This window comes from Equus przewalskii, chromosome 7 (genome assembly GCF_037783145.1).
Source record: "Equus przewalskii isolate Varuska chromosome 7, EquPr2, whole genome shotgun sequence".
NCBI lineage: Eukaryota > Metazoa > Chordata > Mammalia > Perissodactyla > Equidae > Equus > Equus przewalskii.
The window spans coordinates 48,851,608-48,866,557 of record NC_091837.1 but is presented as its reverse complement, the minus strand read 5'-3'; positions in this window follow the sequence as shown (position 1 = coordinate 48,866,557).

Genomic DNA, 14,950 nt, shown 5'->3' with positions numbered 1-14,950 from the left:
TTTGGTCATTTTATGGAACTCTTTGGAACTTGTTGTCTGGACAAAGAGTACAATGAGACCTTTGCTGTCAGCGCCTGCTCTTTCTCCACACACTTGGACTACTTCTCAGAAAAGTTAGGGCAAATCACTGCAAGACACTAGAACTTTATGAGCTCAGTGGAAATCAAGTTGATATTTTTTTTACGGTCAGTGTGGAAATATAATTACTATGAACACATATATAGCTTTTGTTCCTTTTGGTTTGAAAAGCGTAATCAGAATGTGGCCAGAATATCTATTTCTAATGGCAGTTATTTCCATGAAGCTTACAAAATACCCCCCAAATCATTCTCAGATTGGGACCATCCTCAGAAGACTAAGGGCAAACCACATTATAACTTCGACAGTAATTGTCAGCTGCACAAACAAAATCCATACTTTCCTAAGAGAAAATTGATACGATTACCAGGAAAAAACCTCACTCTGTTTAAAAAACCTCACTTTATATTTACCAAAATGTATTGGGTACACCTCCAGCTCCACCATCCTCCTCACTAACCAAACCCCATGTAAGCAGACCATGCGAGTTTAGTTTCAATGAGCTCTGTTTAAACAAGTGCTCTGGTGTATTTATCCAATGTTTGAGAAGGTTGCAGGAAGCATGGGTGACTGATCACGGAATATGGTGCCCTGTCCCATAACTTAGACTCCACCAGATGGTTGGGACGGGGGTCCACACGCAGTAGAGAGAGTGGGAGGGCTCTGGAAGACAGGCAGAGTCTACTCCTTGCAATATTTTCTTTTTTTAAAGGGAAGTCTCTATCATATTTTCTTCATTAATGGGCACTCTCTATTCATCACACCAGGCACAGAGTGACTACTCAAGAAATCTGGGAATTGTTTCATGTCATTTCTCACTAAAGTGGCTACAGTCATCTCCAGGAGCCATCTCTCTGAGAGTTAGAAGAAAGCAACTGTAAGATATAAACCTCCATATTGTCTCAGGCTCAGTTTCACAATACCCTGAATTCCATTATCACCTCCTCTACTAAGGAGCTGCTAATGCAGTCCCATCAGGATTGGTTGCTTATACATTTGTTATAGCACTTACTTTATCCTTCCTTATATTTATCCCTCTCTTTGGCTAGACTTGAAAACACCTTGGTGGTACTATTCGTGGTACTCTCCGTGAAAGGTAGGTCAGTGCTGGGTACCTACTAGATGCTCGTTCTTGTTGACTGCTGATTCCCTGAAAAAAACAGCAAAATGACCTGTGGTAAAGCAAAGCTGAGTCTTAGTAACATGTCTCAGAAAAAAAGGACAAAAGTGAGATATTTATGAGGTTTTTTGGGTAAGGGGAAGGTATGTGGGGAGACGATGTTGACTGGGAAGAGTGACATGATTCGGGTTCGGCAGGTTTGGTGACATAGTAATTTAGGACTGGTGGACACAGTAGCGCAAGGGTTTCTACAAGTCTTGAGTAAATATTTCTTTGATGAGATCTGAGAATGGGATACTTATTCCAATAAGGGCTAATTGAGTAGGCTATTAGTCTATTGTTTAGAAAGAAGGATTTGGGGACATTTCTGAAGCAAATAAATTTATTTGCAGCTTCACCTTCTTAGGTAAGAGTTTCTGGCAAGAGTTTCTTGCAAGAGTAACGTCAGACAGCGGAGCAGTAAAGACGGTTAATGAAGACAGTGAGCTGTATGGCTGCAGATAGTTTAAGCTGTCAGTGTATATTTAGAAGGTTGTTTTCCAAATTAAAGTTTTCTTTTGTTCTTTAATTTTAAAAATTCATTTCATCCAGCTTCTTAAAAGAAAGAAAAACAAGAAAAGATCATAGCAGTAGTCAAAAGAAGACACTCCCTTTCTCTAAACTTAGGTTTACCAAGAAAAGAAGAAGAGAGAGAAAAGTGTAAATATGAGAGAGAGAGTAGAAATAACAAGGTAAGAGGAACAACAAAATGGGTCAGGCTTTTGATCACACTCCTGCAAATGTCCTTTATTATACCAATTTAAATAACACTATGAGACTTTTTTTGGTAAAGCAATAGTACTAGTTTGATTGCCAACTTAAAATTTAACACCAGAAAATAGTAGAATACTTATACATAATGTCAGTGAAGGAGTTCAGAGTGTAGTAAAGTAAGCAAATAAGCTAACCCCCCAAACACTACATATATGCTACTTCTGGGGTCTACTGTTTGGAAGTAACTGAGTGCTGGCTTATAGTAAGCACTCAGTTAATGATTAATAAGTGATTGCATTTTGAAACAGGGATTTCTGTTAATATGAATCTATCTGGATGCTTAGAATTGCCACATAATGCTTCTGAAATAATTTGTAGTTAAGTCTACAGGGAAGACATGCAATTATACTGGGAAGTGGGTTGATGGAGTAGAGAAGAAAGCCAAGGGAATTGTTCTGTTCTTCCTCAGGTCTGACAAGTTAAAGTCAGAACCAGAATTTCCAGGAGTAACCTGTCTGGGAGTTTAGGTTAAAACTAGAGTTTTAGATAAGTTCTAAGGGATTTGGATAACAAGAGGACATAGCTGCAAGGTCAAGTAGAATGAGTGGACCATTCAGTATTGTGAGTGCAGATGTGGAAAGGTAGATGAGATTGATATTCCTAGGAGCAATGTAGGAGTGGGGCACTCCTTTCTAAAGTGTAGAATTGAAAGGATCCAGGGGATAATGCAGGAAAGGGGGAACAAGCAAGTAGTGGGATTGTATGAAACACACAAACCAGACCTGAGATGTGAAGAAGCAAAGGTCATCAGACAGTGGAGAACAGGATCCCAAAGCTGAGGGCCTGGGGAACTAGGACATCAGGAATATAAAGGACAGGGAGGAGTAAGTGGTTAGAAATGTGAGGAAGAAGAGACTAGGATATGAGGCTTAGGCAGCATCTGGGTGATAGGCTGGGGGAGCCCATCATCAGAGTTGTCTGCAAGGTCAGAGGTAGAGATTCCTGTGTACTTCTCTCTGAGGGGTAGAGCCTGGAGAGAAAGGGCCTGAGGAAACTTCTTCTATACCAGATGAGGACTCTAAGATAGTGACTTCTGGTCTCTGTTGGATTTGTTTAACCCTGCCCCTCCCTGTTCCAGGTTGGGTTCCCCAAGAAGCAGATGCTGAGAGAGTTAGGAGTATGAATGGTTTATTGGGGAATAACATTCATGAAAGGAAAAGGGGAGGAAGCAGGATTGGGCAGGGGACCTATCTCCCCATGAACCAAGTCTCTACCAGCCCAAAGATGACCTCCAGAGCAAAGATTGCCTATTAGAGGAGATCCACACTGGGCAGAAGTGGCCAGGCCCTTGTCCCAAGGCTTTGCTCAGTCATTGGCTGGAGGCCTCTTCAAAAAGAACATGACCCCTGCCTGGAAGCTGAGGCAAATCCTGAAAGTGCTAATAGTTGGATGTTCTCCACTAATCACAGTCCTTAAAGCTGGAGGGCGTCTTTCTTGAAGAGATGTGTGGGCAGCACGCCTCCATATCTACCCCTGTCCACCTTTTGTCCAGCATGGATTCACTTCTCCATATGCTTTCTGGGAGCAGAAACTCCAGGGCTCTGGTGGGCCTCTACTCCTGATGGGAAGTTAAAGGGATGCCCCATTGCTGCCGTCTGTCTCAGGGGCACAACTGTACTGATGGTACCCTCCCCATCCCTGGTTTTGTCTATTGTTCTAAAATTCTCCTCATCCTCAGCTACTAATTCTGCTGATTTCCTGTAGATACTTGGTGGTATGACCAAACCCTTATTCCTGAAGAGCCCGAGCCTCTGGTAACCACAATGTTATCAGGCTGAGGTAGCTCCACTTGTCCATTTATATTTACAACTGGAGAGGCAGTACCAAGAGACACCCAAGTACACCTCTCTTCCCCCACTGTATACCATTAGCCCTACCTCTTCCTGCTGAGTAGTCAATAGTCTCAGACAGAGAGGGGACTCCTCTTCTTGCCTGCTGGAACCTGGGCACAAAGAAGCCAAAGTGCCCAGGCAGCAGTCATGGGACCTTTTTTGTGTCCCCTGGAAAGCATAGACCCCTTTGGAGATGAAGGCCTCCAACCTTACAGAGCTGCAGGGACACAAAGCACAAGTTCCCCCAGTTAATGGGAGTGATGGTAAATGGAGCCACTTCTGCTTCAATTGGTTCCCAGGCCCATTCTTCCTAGTGGGACACTGTGCCATACAAAGTCTCTGATTCAGTGCCTATACTATGCTCTGAAGGATGGTTCCTTGTACTCACAGGCTATTACCTCTGTGATGGTGTTTTACCTGCACCTACAGCAGACCATTCCAACACCCTATCTAACTAGCAGGTTCTGGGTGCAGGTGCAGTATATGGTACTACCAGTGGCTCCCATGGTCATGGGCCCACTCCTGTACCTCTATTGCTAAAAACTGTGTTCCCTGGTTAGCTGCTATGTCATGTGGGATCTCATACCTGGGGATTAGGCATGCCATGAGCTTCCGGATAGTTGGTGCTGACTGAGCCCTCGTGGACTGAAAAAGCAAATTTACACTTATAATAGGCATCCGTTTCTGTGAAAATGAACCACTGGCCATTCCAGAATGGAAGAGGACCAATGTGTTTAATTTGTCACAAAGTGATCAATAGGTCTCTAAGGGAATAGCGTCAGCTGGGGACTCACCATTTGTCACTAGGGCTGGCAGGTTGGACATTCAGAGGTGGCAGTAGCTGGATTGGCTTTCATAAGCAGGAGTTCATCGTTTTGGGCCCTTGCTAACCTTCTATCTCTGCTGCCATGGCCACTTCATGTGCTTATCCTGCCTGGACTGAGGTGGCCACCATCATCTGTCTTAATCATTTTGTCTATGTGGTTGTTTAATGCCTCTTCCAGAGGGGATGCTTTCTACTGAGCATTAGCATGTGATATAAAGATCTTTGCATTTTATGTCCACTCCCAGAGGTCTGTATGTATGGCTGCGGGTCCCTTTGGAGGAGGATTGGGAGATCATTAGAGTATAACCTTGCTGTGGTGTTGCAGTATTCTTCCCCCTGGAGATCCAGCCACATCTCCAGCTGTGGCTTCCAGAACTGAATACTGGCTCTGGCCCCAAAACAACTGGGTACCATGACTTTTTATTGGGGCAACTTCCCTCAGACTCCTGCTCCTCCATTCTTGTTTCATTTGATGTATGTGAGTTTGTGTGTGTGTGTGTACATATATAGCTCTTGTCAGCCATCCATCTATTTTGTCTCCAGGCAAAACTGCCCCCAGGGAAGTTTTCTCTATTAACTATCTCTATAACTCCTTCAATATCAGTTCCCTTGGTTACCATACTGACCTTGGTGTCTATGCATCACTTTTCACCAAGGATGTCTGCTAATTACCAGGAAGTAGATGATTATCCAGCCTCAAAACCCCTTTTTAACAGCTCCTTTTTCAGACAAATTTTACTGCCAACTGTCCCATGTTGGGTTCTCCAGGAGGCAGATGCTGAGGCAGAGTGAGGAGTACAAAAGTTTATTAGGAAGTAACACCTGTGAAAGGAAAATGGGAGGAAGCAGCACTGGACAGAGGATGCATCAGTCCAAGATGCAGACTGAATAGTCTTTGGAAGCCCAACAGGAGCACCAGAGCAAAGACTGTTTATTAGGGAAGTCCTATGCTGGGCAGAAACAGCAAGGTTCTTGTACTGCTGCTCAGTCATTGGCTAGTAACGTGGCAAATGTATACCAATGGCTCTCCAGTGAGGGGAAAGCCTGATTTATAGTGTTTGCCAATTTCTGTGGTGTAAATACTTGCAGCATAGCTGATTTCAAGTTACCAACATGACATCACTGAACACAGAGTTGGGAAGAGACATGCATAGAATTGTTTCTCTTGCCAGCTAGTATGAGCCAGTACATCACTGACTGTAGGCCACCCTGAGAAGATTGTGACCCACACTTCAAATCTAAGGCTTGCTCTGATGGAGCCTATAGCTGGAGACTGTTAGTTAACCACACTCCTTGAAGCTGGGCAGTGAATCCTTCCTTGAAGGGGTACCTTAGCAGCTCTTCTCTTTGTCACACCTGTGATGGCCTGCGCTATAACATATATGCACTGAACAACAGGGAAAATAGAATCATCTCTCAAAATGGAAGAAATGGGTTTTCTTTTTGTATAAACATGATGAAGGAAGAAATGAAGGAGGAAAATTAAATATAGTTTTGAATGAATAAACAAGAATTCTGCTTTACTCTTTCAGTGTTATGCAGTTATTTGTCATAATAAAGAGAAATGAGGAGTTCTTATTTCAATTGATAATACTCTCTCCTTCCCATCCTTCTATGTAGGGTAGTGGCTTATGATTTTACACCTTTGGCAAAAGATTGTTTTTATTCATTCTTCTAATTTGAGAGACAGGAGAAAGAAAGAGGCCCACCAGAGCAGGAAATAATGTTTCTTACTAGAAACTTCATATCATGCTTTGCTTATTTCTCATGCCAATACTATAGACATGCAGGTAACAAGTGACATCAGCATCATGGCAGAGTGAGTTGTTCCCTTTGTCTCTCCCCTCTAATTTACAACTGAATTGGCATTCATTAAACAGCAGAGGATTCCCTGCATGTCACAACAGGTCTGAGAGATCTGTGCAGCTGTGCATCTGAAGGTGGGTGGACTGGATTCCTGGGAGGCAGTGGAACTACATGAGTGCACCCCTCCCTCTCCCTGGAGGCAGCAAGCCAGGTCTTGGATCCTCATACATTAGCCGGCACAACTGTAAAAGGAGGCAGAGGCAACCCAATCCATACAAACGTTCTCAGAGTTGTAGCCCAGCCCACAGGAGCACCCACAGTGCTGCAGCAGCCCCACCAATGGGAATGTTCTACACTGAGTGGTGGTGGCTCAGCCCCCACAAAGGCACCCACCCACCAAGCACGGTGCAGGCAAGAAGGTACCCTGCCCACTCAGAAGATGCCCCACCCAAGGAGCACAGCAGCCTGCAGGACCCACCAAGTGGCAGCTCAGCCCCAACTTAGGAGCCCCTCCTGCCTAGCACAGCAGCTTAGCCAATCCCCTGCCAAGCAAAGTGGCCCCACATGTGTGGGAGCAACCCTCCTGCCCTGCCTATGAGAGTGCAACCTGCAGAGTGACTGCAGCCAGCTTGCACAAACGCAGAGCAGCCTTACCTGCACAACTTCCAGCAGACAGGGTGGGATCAGAAAACAGCTCCTGCTCCCCCACAGCAACGGCAGGTAGAATCTCTGACCTGATACTACCACAAATGCACTGATCAATTCATCAAACACTAAGAAAAACTACAGAGCAGAAGGAAAAGGACAAGTCTCCAGAAATCAATCCTGAAGTCACAGAAAGTTACAATCTGAATGACAGAATTTGTAATAGTTGTCATAAGGAAACTCAATGAGATACAAGAAAACTCAGAAAGGCAGTTAAATGAGCTCAGGAATAAAATTAATGAGCAGAAGGAATACTTCACCAAAGAGATTGAAAGTCTGAAAGAAAGCAGACAGAAATTCTGGATATGAAAGCACAATTAATGAGATAAAAAGTAATCTAGAAACCATAAAAAATAGAGCTGAGGGTATGGAGGACTGAATTAGTAGCTTAGAGGACAGAAATACAGAAATGCTTCAGGTAGAGGATGGGGGAGAATTAAGATTTTAAAAAAATGAACAGATTCTTGGAGAAACAGCCAACTCAATTAGGAAAAGCCGTATGAGGATGATAGGAATTCCAGAGGAAGAAGAAGGGGCAAAAGGAGCAGAGAGCTTGTGCAAAGAAATAATAGCTGAGAACTTCTCAAACCTGGGGAAATAATTGGACTTACAAGTGCATGAAGGCAACAAAACTCCTAATTACATCAATGCAAAAAGACCTTCTCCAAGGCATATAATAGTAAAACTGGAAAAAGTCAGCAACAAAGAAAAAAATATTAAGGGCAGGAAGGCAGAAGAAAATAACCTTCAAGGGACCCCAATCAGGCTTTCAGTGGATTTCTCAGCAGAAACCTTAGGGCTAGGCAACAATGGAATGATATATTCAAAATGCTGAAAGACAAAACCTTTCAGCAAAGAATACTCTATCCAGTGAAAATATCCTTCAGATATGATGCAGAAATAAAAACTTTCCAAGAAAAACAAAAGCTAAGGGAGATCATAGTCAGAAGACCCTCCTACAAGAAATGCTCAAGAAGGCCCTTATCCCTGAAAAAAAGAGAAAGAGGATAAAAAGCCTTGAGCAAGGAGATAAATAGGTAGACAAAAGGAGAAAATTGAAGCTCTCTATCAGAACAGGTTAGCAAACACTTGATTATAACATAAAAGATAAAGGGAAAGAAAGCATCAAAAATAAGGATAAACACTTCAATTTAGTCACAAAAACACAAGAAAAAAAGAATAATTTATGATATAACTCAGAAGGGGAAGAGGAAGGGAGGGAACCTGCTTAGGCTAATGGAAATAAGAGGCTATTAGAAAATGGACTATCTCATCTATGAGATCTTTTATAAAAAACTCACAGTAACCACTAAACAAAAAATCAGACCAGAGACACAAATTATAAATAATGAGAAGACTGAGGAAAACATCAAAGAAAACCACCAAACTGAAATGGAAGTCATAAATACAAGGGAAAAGAAACAATGGAAACATAGAACGCCCAGAAAACAACAGATGAAATGGCAGTATTAAGCCCTCATATATCAATAATCACTCTAAATGTAAATGGGTTCAATTCCCCAATCAAAAGACACAGAGTGCCTGGATGGATTAAAAAACAAGACCCAACAATATGCTGCATCCAGGAAACATGCCTCAGCTCTAAAGACAAACAAACTCAGAGTGAATGGACAGAGGATGACACTGCAAACAAATGGTGAGCAAAAGAAAGCAGGTGTTGCCATACTTATTCAGACAAAGCAGATTTCAAGATAAAAAAGGCAGTGAGAGACAAAGAGGGGCACTATATAATGATAAAAGCGACATTCCAAGAGGACATAACACACATTAATATACATGCACTTAACACAGGAGCACCAAAGTATATAAAGCAACTACTAACAGACCTAGAGGGAGAAATTGACAGCAACACAACAATAGTAGGGGACCTCAACATCCCAATTACATCAATGGATAGATCATCCAGACAGAGAGTCAACAAGGAAACGGTGACCTTATATGAAACATGAGACCAGATGGACTTAATATATATATATAGATAGATAGATAGATAGAACATTCTATCCAAAAATAGCAGAATACACTTTTTCTCAAGTGCACATGGAACATTCTCAAGGATACACCATCTGTGGGGGAAGCAGGCAAGTCTCAATAAATTTAAGAGGATTGAAATCATATCAAGCATCTTTATGACCGCACTTCTATGAAACTAGAAATCAACTACAAGAAAAAAGCTTGGAAAGGCACAAATATGTGGAGACTAAAGAACATGCTACTGATTAACCATGAGATCAATGAAGGAATCAAAGGAGAAATCAACAAACACCTGGAGACAAATGAAGATGAAAACACAACAGACCAACTCTTATGGGATGCAGCAAAAGCAGTACCAAGAGAGAAATTTATAGAAATACAGGCCTTCCTCAACAAACAAGAAAACTTTCAAATAAATAATCTTAAACTACACCTAACATAGTTAGAAAAAGAACAAAGAAAGCCCAAAGCCAGCAGAAAGAGAAAAATAATTAAAATTACAGCAGAAATAAATGAAATAGAGACTAAAACATCGACAGAAAAGATCAATGAAATTAAAAGCTGGTTCTTTATGAAGATAAACAAATTTGACAAGCCCTTAGCCAGACTCACCAAGGAAAGAAGAGAGAAGGTGCAAACTAAATTAAAAATGAGAAAGGAGAAATTACAATGGATACCACAGAAATACAAAAGATTATAAGAGAATACTATGAAAAACTATGTGCCAACAAATTGGATAACCTGGAAGAAATGGATAAATTCTTAGAGTCACACAACCTCCCAAAGTGAATCAAGAAGGAATAGAGAATCTGAATAGACCAATCACAAGTAAAGAGAGAGAAACAGGAATGAAAAACCTCCCACAAAACAAATGTCCAGGACCAGATGGCTTCTTTGCAGAATTATACCAAACATTCAAAGAACACAATACCTATCCTTCTCAAACAATTCCAAAAAATTTAAGAAGACGGAATGCTTCCTCACTCATTCTATGAGCCCAGCATTACCCTGATACCAAAACCAGACAAGGACACAAAGAGGGAAAATTACAGGCTGATATTGCTGATGAACATAGATGCAACCCCCCCGCCCAAAAAAGATTGACAAATAGAATACAGCAGTACATTAAAAGCATCACACTCCATGACCAAGTGGGATTTATACAAGGGACATAGGGATGGGTCATCATCCACAAGTCAATGTGATATACCACATTAACAAAACGAGGGAAAAAATCACATGCTCAACTCAAGAGATGCAGAGAATTATTTGACAACCTCCAACATCCATTTTGGATAAAAATCCTCAATGAAAAAGGCATAGAAGGAGAGCACCTCAACTTAATAAAGGCCGTATATGACAAACCCACAACCAACATCATACTTAGTGATGAAAAACTGAATGCCATCCCTCTGAGGACAGGAATGAGACAAGGGTGCCCACTCTTGCCTCTCCTATTCAACATAGTACTGGAGGTTTTGGCCAGAGCAATTAGGCAATAAAAAGAAACAAAAGGTATCCAAATTGGAAAGGAAGAAGGAAAACTCTCGTTGTTTGCAGACCACATGATTCTACATATAAGATTCCCTACAGAATCCACCAGAAAACTATTAGAAATAATCAACAACTACAGCAAAGTTGCAGAGTACAAAATCAACCTACACAGACCAGTTGCATTTCTATACACTAATAATGAACTAGCGGAGAGAGAAGTCAAGAATACAACCCTGTTTACAATCACAAGCAAAAGAATAAAATATCCAGGAATAAGTTCAACCAAGAAGGTGAAAGGCTGATAGACTGAAAACTATAAGACATCATTGAAAGAAATCAAAGACATAAAGAAATGGAAAGATATTCCATGCTCATGGATTGGAAGAATAAACATAGTTAAAATGGCCATATTACCTAAACCAATCTACAGATTCAGTGCAATCCCAATCAGAATCCCAATGACATTCTTCATGGAAATAGGGCCAAGAAACCTAAAATTTATGTGGAACAACAAGAGACCCCAAATAGCCAAAGCAATCCTGAGAAAAAAGAACAAAGCCGGAGGCATCACAATCCCTGACTTCAAAATATCTACAAAGCTATAGTAGTCAAAACAACATGGTACTGGTACAAAAACAGACAGATCAATGGTACAGAATCAAAAGCCCGGAAATAAAACCACACATCTACAGACAACTAATCTTTGACAAAAGAACCAAGAACATGCAATGGAGAAAGCAAAGTCTCTTCAATAAATGGTGTTGGAAAAACTGGACAGCCACATGCAAAAGAATGAAAGCAAACTATTATCTTTCATCATACTCAAAAATTCACTCAAAATGGATCAAAGACTAGAAGGTAAGACCCGAAATGATAGAATTCCTAGAAGGAAATATAGGTAGTACACTCTCTGACATCTGTCCTAGAAGGATCTTTTGGGATGAGGAAAACAAAAGAAAAAATAAACAAAGGGGACTTCATCAGACTAAAGAGCTTCTGCAAGGCAAAGGAAACCATGAACAAAACATAAAGACAATCCATCAACTGGGAGAAAAATATTTTCAAATCCTATATCTGACAAGGGGTTAATCTCCATAACATTTAAACAACTCACACAACTCAAGAACAAAAATCAAACAACTTGATCAAAAAATGGGCAGAGGTTATGAACAGACAATTTTCTAAAGAATATATACAGATGGCCAATAGGTGCATGAAAAGATTTCAACATCAGTAATTATTAGGGAAATGCAATCAAAACTACAATGAGATATCGTCGTACACTTGTCAGAATGGCTATAGTTAACAAGACAAAAATTAGCAAATGTTGGAGAGGACGTGGAGAAAAGGGAACTCTCATACACTGCTGGTGGGAATGCAAACTGGTACAGCCACTATTGGAAAAGTCTGGAGATTTCTCAAAAAATTAAAAATAGAAATACCATACAATCCAGCTATCCCACCACTGAGTATTTATACAAATAATATGAAATCAACAATACAAAGAGATTTATGCACCCTTATGTTCATTGCAGCATTATTCACAATAGCCAAGACATGGAAGTATCCCAAGTGCCCATCAACTGATGAATAGATAAAGATGTGGCATATATACATACAATGGAATACTACTCAGCCATAAAAAAAGACATAATCATCCCATTTGCAACAACAGCATGGATGGACCTTGAGGGTATTCTGTTAAGTGAAATAAGCCAGACAGTGAAAGACAAATACCCTATGATTGCACTCATATGTGGAAGATAAACAAACACACCGACAAAGAGAACAGTTTAGTGGTTACCAGGGGGAAGAGGGGTGGGGGCGTGGGCACAAGGGGTGAAGGGGCACATTTATATGGTGATTGCCAAATAATAACATGCAACTGAAATTTCATAATGTTATAAACTATTATGACCTCAATAGAAAACAACTACATGGAAAGATGCTCAGTATATCAGTAATTAGCAAAATGCAAATTAAACCCACAATGAAATATCGTTACCTACCTATTAGAGTGACTAAAAAGACTGACCATACCAATTGTTGGTGAGGATATAGAGGAACTGGAACTCTTACACACTACTGGTGGGAGTGTAAAATGGTACAATCATTTTAGGAAATGATTTGGCAGTTTCTTAAAAAGGTAAATGTACATCTACCATCTGATCCAGCCATTCTGCCATTAGGTATTCACCCAAGAGAAAGGAAAGCCTATTCCATACAAAGACTTGTACACCAATGTTCATAGCAGCTCTGTTTGTAATAGCTAAAACCTGGAAACGACTCAAATACCCATCAACAGGCGAATGGATTAACACGCTGTGATATATCTCTATGGTGGAGTACTACTCGGCAATCAAACGGAATGAATACGTTACAACGTGCATGGATCTCAAAATAACTGTAAGTAAAAGTAGAGCACAAATGAGTACCTACTACATGATTCCACTTATATAAAATTGTAGAAAATGTAAACTAATTGATAGTGACAGAAAGCAGACCAGTAGTTGCCTGGGGACCGGGACAGAGGGCTGTGATTCTGTCGTTGACTGAGGAAGGGAGATGAGCAGGTAACACAATGGGAGAACTCCAGCTGACCAGAGGTGGGCGACTGCTTTACTATCCACAGGTGAGCACTTTGTAGTAGGAAAGATGCTCTCTGCTCAGGATGAGACAGCTTGGGAGGACCTGAGATTGCTGAAGAAGGCCATTTATTTATAATACAGGGAGTGGAAAATTAGGCCATTGTATTTCTGCACAGGGGAAGAATTCATAAAAAGTCACGCAGAATTATTCTTATATAACTGACAATGACATCGTTGTAAGGTGGAAACAGAGCTTTATTTGTCTTACTTAAAATGATATATAGAGCACTTGTCTGTTTATTCCACTGCAAACAGCTTCTGCAAAAACAGCCGTGAATCCCTGGGGGTTTCAACTGATAGTTATAAGTTACTTGAGCAAAATCTCTCAAGCAAGTTGCTGCCTTGCAGGTATCCATTATTCTAAATTCAAAGACCTTTTTCTTGTTGTTTGTTTGTTTGTGTTGAGTGTGTATTTTTTCCCAAAATTGTGTTACATGCAATATTACTTTAAAAAATATAAAATGTGTCAGAACATAGCTACTTTTCAAACAGGTAAGTATATATACTTAAATCAAAACGCACACAGCCAAAGGGGGAAACACTCAATAAATAGGCTTCATAATCAAATCTGGCTCAGGTTAAAGCGAAGTTAGTTTGATGGATTCAGCTGGGGCCCCAGTAAATAACAGCCTCTGTAATTAAGCTACGTTAGCTCAGCCTGCCTGGGAGCTTGTGGGCAGCTCAAAGGTGCAAGAGTGACAACCAGGAGGCAAACTTCAGAAATGAGTCGACAGCTTGCCCACCCACAAGCTAATCCCTCCTCAGCCCTCAGCCCATTTCACCGAGAGCTGAGCCAGCAAAGGCTGCTGTTCCCCACACACAGACTCAAACATTCATGGCATCGACTGGCAATGCTCATGTTTGGGAAGGGGAAAGTCACAAGTCCAAATCAACAAATGCTGAAGTCACTCACCACCTCTTTTGTCAAAATCTGGAACCTGTCATTTCTTGTTTCCATCTATATCTATATCTACACCTGTGTATACGTGTGTGTATTCACACTCACATGCACATACCCATGCATAGTATATCCAAAAGAAAACACTGTAGCAGAAAGAGGAACAGTGGCTTTGAGGCTTAAAATTCTGGGTTCAAATTTTTGCTTAGTCTCTTCTTAGGAAAATATTTTTGAGTAATTGCTATGTGCCAGACATATTAGGCACTGGGAGACAGTCATGGCCACAAGGAGCTCCCTATCTATCTGGGGTGGAACAGCACATAAACAATTTTGATATAACATGACAAATGCTAAACTAGAGATGAGTAGGGTGTTATGTGATCACAGACGGACAGAAGCTTTCAGATTTAAGCCCCTGAAGAAGAAAATAGAACTAAGTTTTATAGGATGAGGAGCTTAATGTTCTTGAGCCCCATTTTCCTTATCTATAAAATGGAACATATAACACACACATCTATGGTATTTTTTAAAAGTTTTTTCTATAGACTACATTGCATTTACCACCAATACAGTTTTTATCCATCACCATACAAATGTGCCCCTTGACTCCTTTCACCCATCCCTCTCCTCATTCTGCTCTAGTAACCACTATCTGTCTTCTTTATCCCTGTGTTTAGGTTCCACGTATGAGTGAAATTATACAGTATTTGTCTTTGTCTGGCTTATTTCACTTAA